We start from the raw sequence: 16,861 nt of genomic DNA, 5'->3' as shown, positions 1-16,861 counted from the left end.
GAAGGTATCAGTAAGCATTAGCAAATATTTGAATCTCCTGCAGAAAGGCACTGGGGTACATTAAAGTTGCCAGTTCTCACCTGGATAGACTCCTCAATTTTTGGACAGGTTAAACTGGAGAAGGAGAAAATTGCTGGTTGTTTGGGTCATGTCAGGCACAGAGTTCACAGGGCTGAGTCACCTGTTTTAGTGTCTTGAAAAGATTTACCCCTATAAACAAATGAGACATTAACAGAAACAAAGAATCCCTTCTAGGATGAAAAGAACCATGAAAGTGCTGAGTTATCTTCCTGTGATTGGTACTTGGCATTAGTAATTTATTACCATCATTCAGCCAGCCCGAGGGGCCCTGGACTGAAATGCAATCCCTGGCCCATTTTTGTTCTTCTTCAGAGTATTCTGGCCCAGTTCTATGTATGCTGACCAGCACGCCCATAAGCTTCACTGGCCCTTTCAGTGCAGGGGCCTTGGCTGCAGCATCTACAAGGGCATTTCCTTTTACATGGTCAGTCTCTCTTTTGATGTCCTCTGCAATTAATTATAGTCACTTTCTGGCAGCAAAGCAGCATTCTAACAAGCTCAGAATCTGAATGATGTATGGAAAAGCGCTTGGGGGTCAGGAGTCCCTACCCATTCCAAATTGCAGCATAAGCATGAAGCACTAAAAAAAATCATACTTGGAATCAGTGTAAATGTTAACTTTTAAATCCTTTCCCAATTGCAGGGGCCTAGTAAGTTCAATTAACTCAGCTTTTTGAGCTGAGGTCGAGGCCAGCAAGGCTTGTGACTTGATTCTCTTGTGCTGACTACTAATAGCATATCTAGCTCTCCTGTTTTCCTGATGCATAAAACAACTTGCATCTGTCAACCACTCTGCCTTGGGATGGTCAAGGGGCTCATCTCTCTGAAGTCTGGCCTGCTAGAATAAATTCGTTTCATAACCTGTGTCATGCTTTTGCTGTGTCCCCAGTCAAATCTTACCTTAAATTGTAGCTCCCATAATTCCTATATATCGTGGGAGGGACCCAGTGGGAGGTAATTGAATCGGGGGATGGGTCTTTCCCATGCTGTTCTCGTGACAGTGAATAAGCCTCATGAGATCTGATGGTTTATTTATTTATTTATTTTTGAGACAGAGTCTTGCTCTGTTGCTCAGGCTGGAGTGCATTATCATGATCTCGGCTCACTGCAACCTCTGATTCCTGGGTTCAAACGATTCTCCTGTCAGCCTCCCGAGTAGCTGGGATTACAGGCGCCCACCACCATGCCTGTCTAATTTTTGTACTTTTAGTATAGACGGGGTTTCACCATGTTGGCTAGGCTGGCCTCCATCTCCTCACCTCAGGTCATCCACTGCCTTGGCCTCCCAAAGTGCTGGGATCACATCTGATGGTTTTATAAAGGGGAGTTTCCCTACACAAGCTCTTTTGCCTGCTGCCATGTAAGAGATGTGACTTTGCTCCTCACTTGCCTTCTGCCATGAGTGTGAGGCCTCCCCGACCATGTAGAACTGTGAGTCAATTAAACCTCTTTTCTTTATAAATTTCCCAGCCTCAGATATGTCTTTATTAGCAGCATGAGAAGAGACTAATACAACCTGTATGCCAGGAAGGCTGGGAGCACATGTGGACTCTGGCAGATAAGTAGCTGGGTTTGTGGTTTGGCAGGCTTTAAGGGTTATGTCTGGAGTTTCTAGCAATAAGGCCTGACACTTTCATAAATGTTCTCCTATTATCCACTGCTGCCCTTTAGCTTCTAGGACCACCTTCCCTTGGTGTGGGGTCAAAAACCTGTAGGTGCTGTCCTAATGTTAGTTTATTAGCTTTGCCTACTAGAAAAGTGGTATCAGCAATAGCTCTAAGACATCAAGGCCACCCTGAGGCCACCTGGTCTATCTGCTTAGAAAATTAGGCTACTGGCCTTGGAATGTCCCCCAGTTTTGGGACAAGATTACCCAAGGCCGATGCCTTGCTTTTTGCTCACATAAAGAAAAAATGGTTCATCCAACTTGGGGACTCCCACGGCTGCAGCAGAGCCCAATTTCTCCTTGAGAGTGTTGAAGGTTTGCTTGCAATTCTCATTACATTCTAGGAGCTCTAAATCTTTCCCTTTAGTGTATCATATAAAGGCTTGGCTACATGCCCAAATCTGGGCACCCATAAGCAGCAGTACCCAGCCATCTCCTAAAAAAGCCCACAGTCATTTGTTGGACTGGGACCCTTGGATGACTAAAATAACTTTTTTTATCTTCTAGGGATGTTGATCAGTTCCAGAGGTTAAGACAGATTCCAAATATTTAAGTCTTTGAGTCAAAATCTGAGCCCTGTATGGTGATGCCCTATATCTGCAAGTTCCCAGGAAATTTACCAACTTAACAGTATTATTATTTGAGTCTTCTTTAGTTGGGCTAGCAATGAGCAAGTCACCTACATACTGAATAATCGTGTCCCTTTCCAATTGTAGATTTCTTAAGTCCTTAGCTAGGGCATTTTCAAATAAGTGGGGGCTATCCCAGAACCCTTCAGAGATGACTGTCCAGGTTAGTTTTGAGGCTGAATGTGTATCTGGATCAGTCCATTCAAAGGCAAACATACTGTGAATCTGGATGCATTGAGATGCAGAAAAATGCATCTTTCAGATTTAAGAATGTAAACCAGCTTGCATCCCCTGGGACTTGGTAAGTATTGGGGACAATGAGGTGTATGGAGACAACTGCATTTCTTAATGCTCTAAGGGTTCTGACACATCTGTACTTGCCATTAAGCTTTTTATCTGGTAACATGCAAGTATTGTAAGGAGACTCTCATGACCTTCATAACTCATATGCCAAGAATTTGGCAATAAGGGGTTGAATTTCCCCTCATGCTTCTTGCCTTAAAATGTATTGTCTCTTCTGAGGGCGAGGAGCACTAGGCTAAAGTTGGATTTGAATGGGGGAGGTGTTTAGTACGTTTCCCAGAGCCTGTGTGGCCCAAACCTCAAGATTTACTTGAGACAACACCTCAGGTGGTAAATGTGACAGCTCATTCTTAACTTCTTTTTTTCCCCTGAGGGGTCAGGAACAAAAGTAACCCTTTCTATGCTTTATGATCTGTGAAGGTGACCATGACTTGGTCTCCTGAGTCAATAAACCTCTCCCCAGTAAGAGGTCAGGCACTCAGTCAGTACTAAAAAGGCAGGCGAGAAACCCAGAAGCTCTAGAGGACAACTCAGAAGAAAGGCAGCGTTTTGGGGCTTGTCCATCATGGGGAGACAGGAGCCCATCGTACTGAATCAGAACAGAGTCATCTGCTCCCACCCCCAATAAGAAGTTGATACTCCTACCTGCCACTTCAAGAGTCACCTGAGTCACCTCCATCTCTCGATAGCTAATAGTCCAATGGGAGTGGAGGTAGGAAGTATCAGGACCTCCCACTTTCGAGTCTGCTGGGCTCTGATGATGGCTCCCTTGGAAGCACAGTGCATTTCCTTTGGCAGTGGCCGACCTTCTTACAGAAGGCACATTGATTTATTTCCATGGCACAGTGGCCCAGAGGCACAGACTGGTACTTTCACCTTCTCACTTCCTCTGCGAGGGCCGGGGTTAAGGGGCTGCCTCTGAAGTTGTGGAAAGCACAAGGCTGCAGCTACAAGCTGGGCCTCTTGGGAGATTTGCTTTGTTTTCTCTGCCCTATTCCTGTGATGGAAAACTGCACAATCCAAGTCTAAAATCTGATCCATGGGAGTCTGGAAGCCTAAGGCTGCTTTTGGCAGCTTCCTGCAGATATCAGAAGCAGACTGGGCTATAAAATAAACTGCTAGCAATGCCTGTCCCTTCTTGGAGTCAGGGTCAGTGTTAGTGTATTTCCTCAAAGTCTAAATTATCCACCCTTGTAATAAGGCTAGATTTTCATCTTTTCCCTGAGTAATTTTCCGGACTTTATAAAAATTAAAAAGCTTTATCATACTTTTTTTTTATTCCTTCAAGGAGTCAAATGATCATATATTTTTTCTCTCTATATCCCACTTTCTTCCTAATTCATTTCTCTTTTCTAGATTCTAGTTCTCTTTTGGGTCCTAGTCAGGCAGTGCTGTGCCTCCTACTTGATAGGTATCATGCCCCTGGTTGTAGGCTGCCACTCTATTAGCATGTGCTCTAGCCACTCCCACAATGCACTGCTTTTCTACCATGCAGCAGGTAAACATAAATATATGCAAATCCTGCCTGGTCAGATCATACATCAAGGTTAGCCTCTAAAATCTCTCTATGAATTTTCCCAGAACCTCTGAAAACTGTTTTAGTTTTTCCTTGCATATGGCTAATTCAGACATAGAAAAGGGTACATATACCTATATACTATCCTTATTATCATCTGTCACAAACATTCAACTTTGCCAGCTGATAAGAGGCCCCACTGCATGTTGTTCCGGTGAAGTTCAGGTGTTTCGAGAGTGGGGTATGTATGTAAGACAGGACTCGAAGGGCAGGGAGAAGATGATGACCGGACACTAGATAACCCTGGAAAACTAGAAGTTAATAACATGTTGCACACCTCACCAGAACTGGAAGGAGTCTGACTGTGTTCTTATGGGGTGCTCGGACTGGCAGGGGGAGTTCAGCCCCAGCTAAGAAAAGCCCAATATTAAGAGGCACTTGCATTAAAAGGGCAATCAATTATGTGCCATCCTTATTTTGTCTTTTCCTCCATCAAACATATAGAAGCCCATTTTAATTTTTTATCCTGACCAAGCATCAGAGAAGCCTACATGTAAAGTATTTCCTCCAATTTAGTTTCTCTTCTATAAAACAAATTAAGCTGCAAAAAAAGGAGTCAGACCGAACAGGAGAAATGGGAAAGCTGTAACTTGTATATTGTAATGTATTAGTCCATTTTCACACTGCTATGACAAAACTGACAAAACTCTCTCAGGAAAAAAGTGACATGCTGGGTTTAGAAAGTAGGGTCCAGGTGCCCTATATCAGCTCATCAAAGATGACCTTATGGTTAAGAAATGAGAGAAAACTGTTAAGAAAAAGTCTCATGTTCTCCATCTTGAGGCTAATTGTTTGCAGAGGGTTGTCATAAAAGAGGCTGTCACTAAACAAGCATGTATGATCTTATCACGTAGGGCTGTTAAATACCACATTTCAACTTCTAGTCATAATGATGGAGAGGTTATTGCTGATTTTTTCTGATAATTAAAGTACAAAAATACTAGGTTCCAAGACATCTCTTTTTTTATGTCACTTGGACCAGTGGCAAACTAAATAAGCAATCAGCTAAAAGTCAGAGGATCGCTGAGGAAAGTAAAAGCTAAACTGTTTGGGCCCTCTTTCCTGGGGCAGCCTCCAGGCTACTACAAAACAGAGGCGGTGAGCAGAAAGGTGACAAGATGCAGAGCACTCAGGTGAGGGACAAAGAGCACAAGGTGGACAGTCCAAAAAGGCAAACCTCTTTTTTAGCCAAATCCATTCTTCTCAATATACCCCAGGGCCTCTAACCTTGTGAGCTTGGCCTCTAATCTGAGTATGACACCCCCAGGTCTCTAACTTTGGGCTGAGTCTCTCACCCTAACATTATACCCTAGGGCCTCTCACTTAAGTAATAGTGGATAATCGTTCTTGCCAACCTGAATGGCTTCACGACTGTAAAAGACAGCCCACTTGCCAGCTGATTGATTCTATGTGGATTGTTTTCCTTGGAGTGGAGGTCTTGTCTTGGTGTCCCTTCATGGTGTTGCTGAAAGATGTTGCTGGAAAAGAGGGTCCTGATACAGACCACAAAGTAGGATTCTTAGATCTTGTGCAGGAAAAAATTTAAGGTGAGTCAGAGAGCACAGTGAAAGAAGCAAGTTTACTAGAAATGACTCTATTACAGAGTTGGACATCCTCAGAAAACAAGAGCAGGGATGCATTGTCTTTTGTTAGTGTCTCTAACTATAAAGAGAAAGAGTTATAATTAAACTTGGAAGGTGCAGATGTACTCACTAAAGTCGGGGCTATTGATTTTAACAACGACCATTAACCCGTTGACCTAAGCTAGCTCATTAATATTACCTTTAAGAAAAAATGCTGCACTCCTAGGACATTTATACATTTTTCAGGCTTGATGGAAGATGTCTTGTATGGCCATTAATATTCTGGAATTGTAATTTGTGGCCAGCTAAAAAATGTGGCTATTTTCAGACCATGAGTATTAACCTTCTAGATGCTTGTGAGTACCTAGCTACTCATATTAAGATAGAGTATTCTAGTCATGTTTATTAAACTAGAAGCTTGGTAACCATGAGTTCCTCTAACACAACAAGTCTACTCCTCAAGGAGAAAATGTATTTCTCAGGAATTTTGTGCATTTTGTTTGATGGCATTTGGTATGTTTACCAAAATGGCAGAAAAGAGTGAAATTAGTCCTCAAATATTTCTCAGGATTCAATATAAAGTAAACAAAATAATTATAGTTAATATGCAAGTTGGTACAGTTGATATTCAAAAGAAATTCTGTCTGGAACACAATGAGATTTTTATTTATTAATTATTATTATTATCATTTTGAGACAGAGTCTTTCTCTCTTGCCCAGGCTGGAGTGTGGTGCACCATCTTGGCTCACTGAAACCTCTGCCTCCCAAGTTCAAGTGATTCTCCTGCCTCAGCCTCCCAAGTAGCTGTGATTACAGGCATGCATCACAACACCTAGCTAATTTTTGTATATTTAGTAGAGATGGGGTTTCACTCTGTTGGCCAGGTGGTCTCAAACCCCTGACAACAAGTGATCTGCTCACCTTGGCCTCCCAAATTGCTGGGATTACAGGGATGAGCCACCACTCCCAGCCACAATGAGGTTTTTAAATTCTAACTGATTTCCTGCTGTTGAGCAGGGAGCTGAGCAAATTCAACAGATCATGAGCCTAAAGTAGGAGAAGACTGAGGACAAACTCTAGAACACATGTGATTAAATTAATTACAATTGAAACCAAATCAAATTTAATAAGGCTGTACCTCTTAGTTTCAAGATGTTTCCCCTCATTTTGAAATGTGGTGTTATTCAGTGGAAAAGAAAAATAGTGTTTATCTCCAGAGTAAAGAACAGGGTTCCCTGCAGGGATTGACTGACTGAGAGCTATGGCTCAGGATTAAAAATTCTTTTTTCCACTTATAAAGTAAAAATTAATTTCTAAGCCCCTATTGACTAAATGGACCCCTCTTCCTGTATAAGGACTTTCCAAAGTTAACCTGAAAAGCTAGTTCAGGCCATAGGTCACACATGCCTCATTATACTCTCCTCCCTTTGGTTTTAATTTTAATTTTTAATTTATTTTTGTGGGTATATAGTTGGTGTATATATTTATAGGGGTACATGACATACTTTGATACAGTCATGCAATGAGTAATACCTAATAAAAAATGGGGTATCCATCCCCTCAAGCATTTATAGCTTGTGTTATAAACAATCCAATTATACTTTTAGTTTTTATAAAATATATAAATTATTTTTGACTATAATTGCCCATTGTGCTATCAAATACTGTCTTATTCATTCTTTCTAACAATTTTTTGTACCCATTTAGCATCCCCACTATCCTCCTGTTCCCCCACTGCCCTTCCCAGCCTCTGGTAACCACCCTTATACTCTCTATCTCTATGACATCAATTGTTTCAAATTTTAGCGCCCACAAATAAGTGAGAACATGTGACATTTGTCTTTCCGTGCCTGACTTATTTCACTTAACATAAAGACTTTCAGTTCCATTTATGTTACTGCAAATGACAGACTCTCATTCTTTCTTATAGCTGAATAGTACTCCATTGTGTATATGTACCACATTTTCTCTATCCAGTCATCTGTTGATGGATATTTAGGTTTCTTCCAAATCTTGGCTATTAGCAACATTTGTTTTTGACTGACTTGTGGATAAAAGCCACCTTAACTGAGGTGAAATGATATCTCATTTTCAGTTTGATTTGCATTTCTATGATGATCAGTAATGTGGAGCAACCTTTTCATTTGCCTGTTTGCCATTTGTATGTCTTCTTTTCATAAATGTCCATGTAAATTTTTGTCCACTCTTTAACTGGATTACATTTTTTTCTACAGAATGTTTTGAACTCAATATATTGTAGTGTATTAGTCTGTTTCTGCACTGCTATTAAAAAAACTGAGACTGGGCTATTTATTTATCTATTTATGTATTGAGATGAAGTCTTCTTCTGTCACCCAGGCTGGAGAGCACTGGTATGATCTTGGTTCACTGCAACCTCCACCTCCTGGGTTCAAGCAATTCTCTGCCTCAGCCTCTTGAGTAGCTGGGATTACAGGCACCTGCCACCATGCCAAGCTAAGTTTTGTATTTTTAGTAGAGACAGAGTTTCACCATCTTGGCCAGGCTGGTCTTGAACTCCTGACCTCGTGATCCACCCGCCGCAGCCTCCCAAAGTGCTGGGATTACAGGCATGAGCCACTACGCCTGGCGAGACTGGGTAATTTATAAAGGAAATAGGTTTAATTGAGTCACAGTTCCACATGGCTGGAGAGGCCTCAGGAAACTTACAATCATGGCAGACAGGGAAGCAGGCACCTCTTCCATGACAGCAGGCGAGAGAGCATGTATGTGAAGCAAAGGGGGAAGAGCCCCTCATAAAACCATCAGATCTCATGAGAACTCACTCATTATCAGAAGAACAGCCTGGGGGAAACCACCCCCATGATCCAATCACCTTCTACCAGGTCTCTCCCTCAACACCTGGGGATTACAATTCAATATGAGATTTGGGTGGGGACACAAAGCCTAACCATATCATGTAGCTATTAATTGCTTTTCAGATGAATAATTTCCAAATTTTTCTCCCATTCTGTGGGTTTTCTCTTCACTTTGTTTATTGTTTCCTTCACTTTAAAAAAGCTTTCTGACTTGCTGTAATTCCATTTGTCCATGTTTGCTTTGGTTGTCTGTGCTTATGGGGCATTATTTAAGAAATTTTTGCCCAAACAAATGCCCTAAAGAGTTTCCCCAATGTTTTCTTGTAAAATTTTGATAGTTTGAGGTGTTAGGTTTAAGTCTTTAATTCATTTTAATTTGATTTTTGTATGTGGCAAGAAATAGGTTCTAGTTTCATTCTTCTGCCTATGGCTTGCCAGTTTTCCCAGCCCTATTACAGAAACTGTCTTATCTTCTGTTGTATGTTATTGACACTTTTGTTGAAAATAAGTTTAGTTTAGCTGTATGAGTTTGTTTCTAAGTTCTCTATTTCATTCCATTTGTCTTTATGTCTTTTTCTTCTAGTGTCATGTTGTTTTAATTACTATAGCTTGATAGTATAATTTAAAACCAGGTAATGGGATTCCTCCAGTTTTGGTTTATATACTCAGAATAGCTTTGACTATTATGGTGTTTTGTGGTTCCATATATATTTCAGATTTTTTTTCTATTTCTGTGAGGAATGTCATTGTTATTTTGATAGACATGGCATGAAATGTATAGATTGCTTTGGATCGTATGGACATTTTTAAAAATACTGATTCTTCCAATCTATGAACATAGAAATATCTTTCCATTTTTTTGTCTTCTCTTTCATTTGTTTTATCAGTGTTTCACATTTTTAATTGTTGAGAACTTTTATTTCTTTGGTAAATTCCCACACATTTTGTTTTATTTGTGGCTATTGCAAATAGGATTACTTTTTTGAATTCTTTTTCAGTTTGTTGACTGTTGGCATATAGAAATCCTACTGATTTGTATATGTTGATTTTGTATTCTGCATATTGACTCAAGTTATTACTTCTAATAGTTTTTTGATGGATATATTAGGCCATTCTCAAATTGCTGTAAAAATAATTGGTGACTGGTTAATTTATAAAGGAAATAGGTTTAATTGGCTCATGGTTCTACAGGCTGTACAGAAAGCACAGCACTGGCTTCTGCTTCTGGTGAAGCCTCTGACAACTGACAATCAAGGTGAAAAATAAATCCAGTGCTTGCACATCACATGGTAAGTGCGAGGGCAGGGGGGAAGTGCTACACACTTGTAGATAACCAGCTCTCATGAAAGCTAACTATTGTGGGAATGGCACCAAAGGAAATGATGCCAAACTGTTCATGGAAATCCTGCCCTCATGATTCAATCACCTCCCCACTAGGCCCACTTCCAACATTGAGGATTACATTTCAATATAAGATTTTGGTGGGAACACACACCTAAACTATATCATTTTGCCCCTGGCCATTCCAAATCTCATATCCTTCTCATATTTCAAAATACAATCATGACTTCCCAATAATCCCCAAAGTCTTAACTCATTTCAGCCTTAACTCAAAAGTCAAAAGTCTCATCTAAGACAAAGCTAGTTTATTCCTCCTATAAGCCTGTAAAATAAAAAACAAATTAGGTACTTCTCTGCATTGTTTTAGTAGAGGTTCTCCATGAGGGCTCCACCCTTGCAGCATGCTTCTGCCTGCACACCCTGGCTTTTTAATACATTATTTGAAGTAAAGGTGGAGGCTCCCAAGTCTCAACTCTTGCATTTTGTACACTCACATGCCTAACACCATATGAAAGCTACCAAGGCTTATGGGTTGCACCCTCTGAAGCAGTGACTGGAGTTGTAACTGGGCCAATTTGTGCTACACCTGGAGCTGGAGCAGTGGCCAGGAGGCAGGGAGCCATGTTCTAAGGCTACCCAAGGCAGCAGTTCCTGAGTCTGATCCCAGAAACTATTCTCTTCTTTTAGGCCTCAGGGTCTGTGATGGGGGGCTGCCTTTTAGATTTCTAAAATGCCTTCAATTCCTCTTTCCCATTGTCTTGGCTATCAACACTTGCTTTTTTTTTTTTTTTAAGTTATACAAATATCTCTAACAAGTGATTGCTCCACAGCCTGCTTGAGTTCCTCTCTTGTAAAAGCTTTTTATTTTTCTGCCACATGACTAGGCTGCAAAGTTTTTAAGCTTTTACACTATGCTTCCCTTGTAAGTAAAAATAAATTACAACTTACCTTTTTTTGCTCCAACATGTGAGCATAGGTTGTTAGAAGCAGCCAGGCCACATCTTGAATGCTTTGGTGCTTACACATTTTTCCAACAGAAACCCTAAATCATCACTTTCAAATTCAAACTTTTATATATCCCTAGGGCATGACAGAAATTCAGCCAACCACTTTGCTAAGACAATATGAATGACCTTTGCTTCGGTCCTAATAAGTTTCTAATTTTCCTCTGAGACCTCCTCAGCTCAGCCTTCACTGTCCAGATCACTATCAGCATTTTAGTCACAGCCATTCAACCAGTCTCTAAGAAAATCTCAACTTTCCTTCATTTTTCTGTCTTCTGAGTCCTACAGACTCTTCCAACCTCTGCCTGTTTACCCAATTACAAAGCTGATTCCACATTTTCAGGTATTCTTATAACAGTTTTCCACTCCTTTGTGCCCATTTTCTGTATTAAGCTTTTTTTCCATCACTATAAATACCTGAGACTGGGTAATTTATTTTTTAAAAAGGAGGTTTAAGTGGCTCATGATTCTACAGGCTGTAGAGAAGACATAACACTGGCATGCACTTCTGCGAAGGCCTCTGGAAGTTTACAGTCATGGCAAAAGTTGAAGCAGAATCTTGCACATCATAGGGCAAAAAGCAGGAGCAAAAAACAGAGGGGCGAGTTGTTACACACCTTTAAATAACCAGGTCTTATGGGAACTCACTCACTATCATGAAGGTAGTACCAAATGGGATGGTGCTAAGCCATTTATGAGTAATCCACCCCAATGGTTACATCACCTTTCACCTGGCCCAGCTCCAACATTGAGAATTACATTTAAATATGAGATTTGGGAGGCAACACACATTCAAACCCTATCAGAGGAGTCTTTATGTTTTTACAAATATAAGATTATATCACTGGCAAAAACGATCACTTGACTTCTTTTCCAATTGGGATGGCTTATATTGCTTTCTCTTGTCTGATTGCTCCAGATAGGACTTTCAGAGTTATGTTGAATAACAGTGGTAAAAGTGGATATTCTTGTCATCTTCCAGATTTCAGAGGAAAGGCTTTTAGTTTTTCCCCACTTAGTATGATACTAGCTGTGGGTCTGTCATATATGACTTTCATTATGTTGAGATATGTTCATTCCATACTCAGTTTTCAAAGGGTTTTTTTATAATTAAAGAATATTAAATTTTATCAAATACTTTTTTTAGCATAATGGAAATGATTATATGGATTTTGTCCTTCATTCTTTTTTTTTTTTTTTTTTGAGACAAAGTCTTCCTCTGTCACCCAGGCTGGAGTGCAATGGCATGATCTCGGCTCACTGCAACCTCTGCCTCCCAGGTTCAAGAGATTCTCCTGCCTCAGCCTTCTGAGTAGCTGGGATTACAGGTGCCCACCACTGCACCTGGCTAATTTTTGTATTTTTAGTAGAGATGGGGTTTTGCCATGTTGGCCAGGCTGGTTTTGAACTCCTGAACTCAGGTGATCTGCCTACCTTGGCTTCCAAAAGTGCTGGGATTACAGGTGTGAGCCACTGCGCCTGGCCCCTTCATTCTGTTTATATGATATATCACATTGATTGATTTGCATGTTGAACCATCCTTGTATCCCTGGCATAAATTCCACTTGGTCATTATGAATTACCTATTTATGTATTTTTTAATTGAGTTTGCTAGGTTTTCTGCAAATTTTTGCATCAATATTCTCAAATATGGGCCCGTAGTTTGCTTTTTAAATGTGCCTTTGTCTTGTTTTGATATCAGTTTAATACTAGCCTCAAAGAATGAGTTTGGAAATGTTTTTTCCTTCTCTATTTTTCAGTCTGGTCCTACAGACACTTTTTTATTATGGCTTTAGTTTTGTTACTTGTTATTGGTCTGTTAGGTTTTGGATTTTTTCCTAGTTCACTCTTGGTAAGTTGTGTGTGTCTAAGAATTAATTTCCTCTAGGTTTTCTAATTTGTTGGCATACAATTACTTATAGTAGCCACTAATAATCCTTTGATTTTCTGAAACGTTACTTGTAATGTCTCCTTTTTCACCTCTGATTTCATTAATTTGTATCTTCTATTTTTTTAGCTAGCCTGTCTAAATATTTGTGAATTGTTTTACTTTTCAAAAAATCAACTTTTTGTTTCATTGATCTTTTGCATTGTTTTCTTCATTTTATTTCTGCTCTAATTTTTATTATTTCTTTTCTTCTAATTTTGAGTTTGGTTTGGCCTTTTTATTCTAGTGAATTAAGATGTATTGTTAGGTTATTTATTTGCAGTTTTCTGATTTTTATATAGGCACTTACAGTTATAAATTTTCCTTTTATAATAGTACCTCTTTTACTATATTCCATAGGTTTTGATATGCTGTTTCTATTATCATCTGTTTCAAGAAATTTTTCCATTTTCTTTTTAACATTTTTATTGACCTACTGATCATTCAAGAGCATACTGTTTAATGTCCAAGTGTTTGTATAGTTTCTGAAATTCATTTTTTAATTGATTTCTAGTTTCTTCCATTGTGGTCAGAGAAAATGCTTGATATTACTTCAATTTTTTTAATGTTTTTAGACTTGTTACTTAACATATGATCTATCCTTGAAAATAACCCATATGCGGAGAAGAAGAATGTGTATTCTGCAGCTGTTGGATGAAATTTTCTGTAAATATCTATTTGGTTCATTTGTTCTATAGTGCAGATTAAATCTGATGTTTCTTTGTTGATTTTCTGTCTGGAAGGTCTATCCAATGACTAAAGTAGGGTGTTGAAGTGTCCAGCCATTATTGTATTGATGTCTCTTTCTTTAGCTCTTACAATATTTGCTTCATTTATCTAGATGCTTTAGTGTTGGGTGCATATATATTTCCAATTATATCCTCTTGAAGAATTGATCTCTTTATTATTATATAAAGACCTTCTTAATACCTTCCTACAGCCTTTTGTTGAAATCTATTTTTGTCTGGTATAAGCAAAGCTATTTCTGCTCTTTTTTGGTTTCTATTGGCATGGAATAACTTTTTCCATAGTTTTATTTTCAGTCTAAATGTATCTTTACAGGTAAAGTATTTTTTTTTTGTAGGTCACAGATTATTGTCTTGCTTCTCTATCCATTCATCCACTATTTGTCTTTTGATTGGAGTACTTAGTTCATGTACATTCAATGTTATTATTGATAAGCACTTACTCCTGCCATTTTGTTACTTGTTTTCTGATTGACTTTTGTCCTCTCATCGTTCTTTTCTTTCTTCCTGTCTTCCTTTTAGTGAAGGTGATTTATCTTTTAATATTATCTAATTTATTGCTTTTTACTTTTTGTACATCTGTGGTATGCTTTTTGATTTAAAATTACCATGAGGCTTGAATATAATATAACATCATTTTAGACTGACAATTTAACATTGATTGCATAAACAAAGAAACAAGCAAAGCAACTAATAAAAACTCTACACTTTAACTCCACTGCCATTCTTTTAAACTTTTTGTTGTTTCTCTTCCTTCCCTATTTTACTGTCTATATCTTGGAAATATGTTGTAGTTATTTTTTATTGGTTTATCATTTACTCTGAGATTTTTGCACACCATAATTACCATGTTATAATATTCTGTGTTTTTCCACGTGCTATTACTAGTGAGTTTTGTACCTTCCGATGATTTCTTATTGCTCACTCACTTTTTTTCTTTCAGGTTAAGAACTACCTTTAGCATTCCTTGTAGGACAGGTCTGGTGTTAATGAAATACCTCAGTTTTTGTTTGTCAGAAAAAGTTCTTATTTCTCTGTCAAGTTTAAATGACTTTTTGCCAGATACATTATTTTAAAGTAAAAGTCTTTTTTTTCCCTTCAGCTCTTTTTAATATGTCATGCCACTCTCTCAGCCTGTAAATAGTCCCCTGAAAAGTTTGCTGTCAGATGTATTGGAGTTCCACTGAATATTATTTGTGTCTCTTCTCTCACTGCTTTTAGAATGATTTCTTTATCCTTAACCTTTGGGAGTTCAGTTAAGTGTCTTGAGGTGGCCTTCTTTGGGTTAAATCTGCTTGACGTTCTGTAACTTTCTTGTACTTGAATGTTGATATCGAATGTTGGGGAATTGTTTAATATTATTTAATATTATTTCTTTAAATAAACGTTTAGTTTAATTTTTTTTTTTTTTTTTTTTTTTTTTTATGGAGTCTCGCTCTGTAGCCCAGGCTGGAGTGCAAGGGCGTGATCTTGGCTCACTGCAAGCTCTGCCTCCCAGGTTCATGCCATTCTCCTGCCTCAGCCTCCCAAGGAGCTGGGACTACAGGCATCCGCCACCACGCCCAGCTAATTTCTTTTTATATTTTTAGTAGAGACAGGGTTTCACCGTGTTAGCCAGGATGGTCTTGATCTCCTGAGCTTGTGATCCACCTGCCTCGGCCTCCCAAAGTGCTGGGATTACAGGCGTGAGCCACTGCACCCAGCCAATAAATGTTTAACTCTTATCTCTTTTTCCACCACCACTTTAAGGCCAATAACTCTTAGATTTCTATTTTGAGGCTATTTTTTTAGATTCTGTAGGCATGCTTTATTTTTTATTCTTTTTTGTCTCCACTGACTTTGTCTTTTCAAATAGTCTGACTTCAAGTTCACTAAATCTATCTTCTCCTTGATCAATTTTTTTTAAGTAACTCTGATGCATTCTTCAGTATGACAATTGCATTTTAACTTCAGAATTTCTGCTTTATTCTTTTTATTTCAATCTCATTGTTAAATTTATCTGATAGCATTTTGAATTCCTTCTCTGTGTTATATTGAATTTCTTTGAATTACCTCAACCAGCTATTTTGGATTTCCTGTATGAAAGGTCACATATCTCTATTTTTCCAGGATTTGCCCTGGTGCCTTATTTAGCTTGTTTGGTGAGGTCATGATTTCCTGGATGGCCTTGATACTTGTAGACGTTCATCTATATCTGGGCATTGAATAGTTCAGTCTTTATTGTAGTCTTCACAGTCTGGGCTTGTTTGTGCCCATTATTTTTGGGAACACTTTCCAAGTATTCAAAGAGACTTAGGTCCTAAGCCCAGTAACACAGTAGCAAACACGGAGAGGTACTGCTTTAGTGGCCTTGGATTAACATCAAGAAAAATTCTCGTGATTTATCAAGTAGAGACTCTTGTTCCCTTCCCTTTCTTTCTCTCAAACCAGCAGAGTCTCTCTGTGCTGAGGCTTGTGGAGCTGGAGTTGGGGTAACATAAGCACCCCTGTGGCCACCACCACTGAGACTGTGCTGGTTCACACTTGAAGTAGGCACAGAACTTGGTCTCACACAAGGCCCACTGTAACCACTACTTGGCTACCGTATAAATTTATTCAAAGCCCTAGCCCTAACCCTAATGCTAACCCCAAACCCTAACCCTAACCCTAGCCCTAGCCTTAGCCCTAACCCTTACCCTAACCCTAATCCCTAACCCTAACCCTTAACCCCAACCCTAACCCTTAACCCTGACCCCTAACCACTGACCCCCAACCCCCAACTCTAACCCTTAACCCTAATGCTTAACCTCTAACCCTAACCCTAAAACCCTAACCCCAACACTAACCCCTAACCCGTAACCCTCACCCTCACCCTCACCCTTAACTTTTAACCCTAACACTAACCATCTAACCCTTCTCCATGACCTAAACCTAACCATTACCCCAACCCTAAATCAAACTCTAAGCAAACCCTAACACACTAGGCACACAAGAGCAGAGGTGTGCATATTCATTCTGTCATACTTAGGTTTGCACTTCCTCTCACACACACACATCAACACACTCACATATGCATACTCCTACACATACTGAAATGGCATCTGATTTGTGACCCAAAGTTGCTTACACTGACAAATACTGAAGGAAGTGCCAATTAAAAGAACATTAAAATATCTTTGCCTGCCTGT

Source organism: Pongo pygmaeus, chromosome 11 (genome assembly GCF_028885625.2).
Source record: "Pongo pygmaeus isolate AG05252 chromosome 11, NHGRI_mPonPyg2-v2.0_pri, whole genome shotgun sequence".
In the NCBI taxonomy this organism is placed as follows: domain Eukaryota; kingdom Metazoa; phylum Chordata; class Mammalia; order Primates; family Hominidae; genus Pongo; species Pongo pygmaeus.
This window is presented reverse-complemented; position numbering follows the sequence as displayed.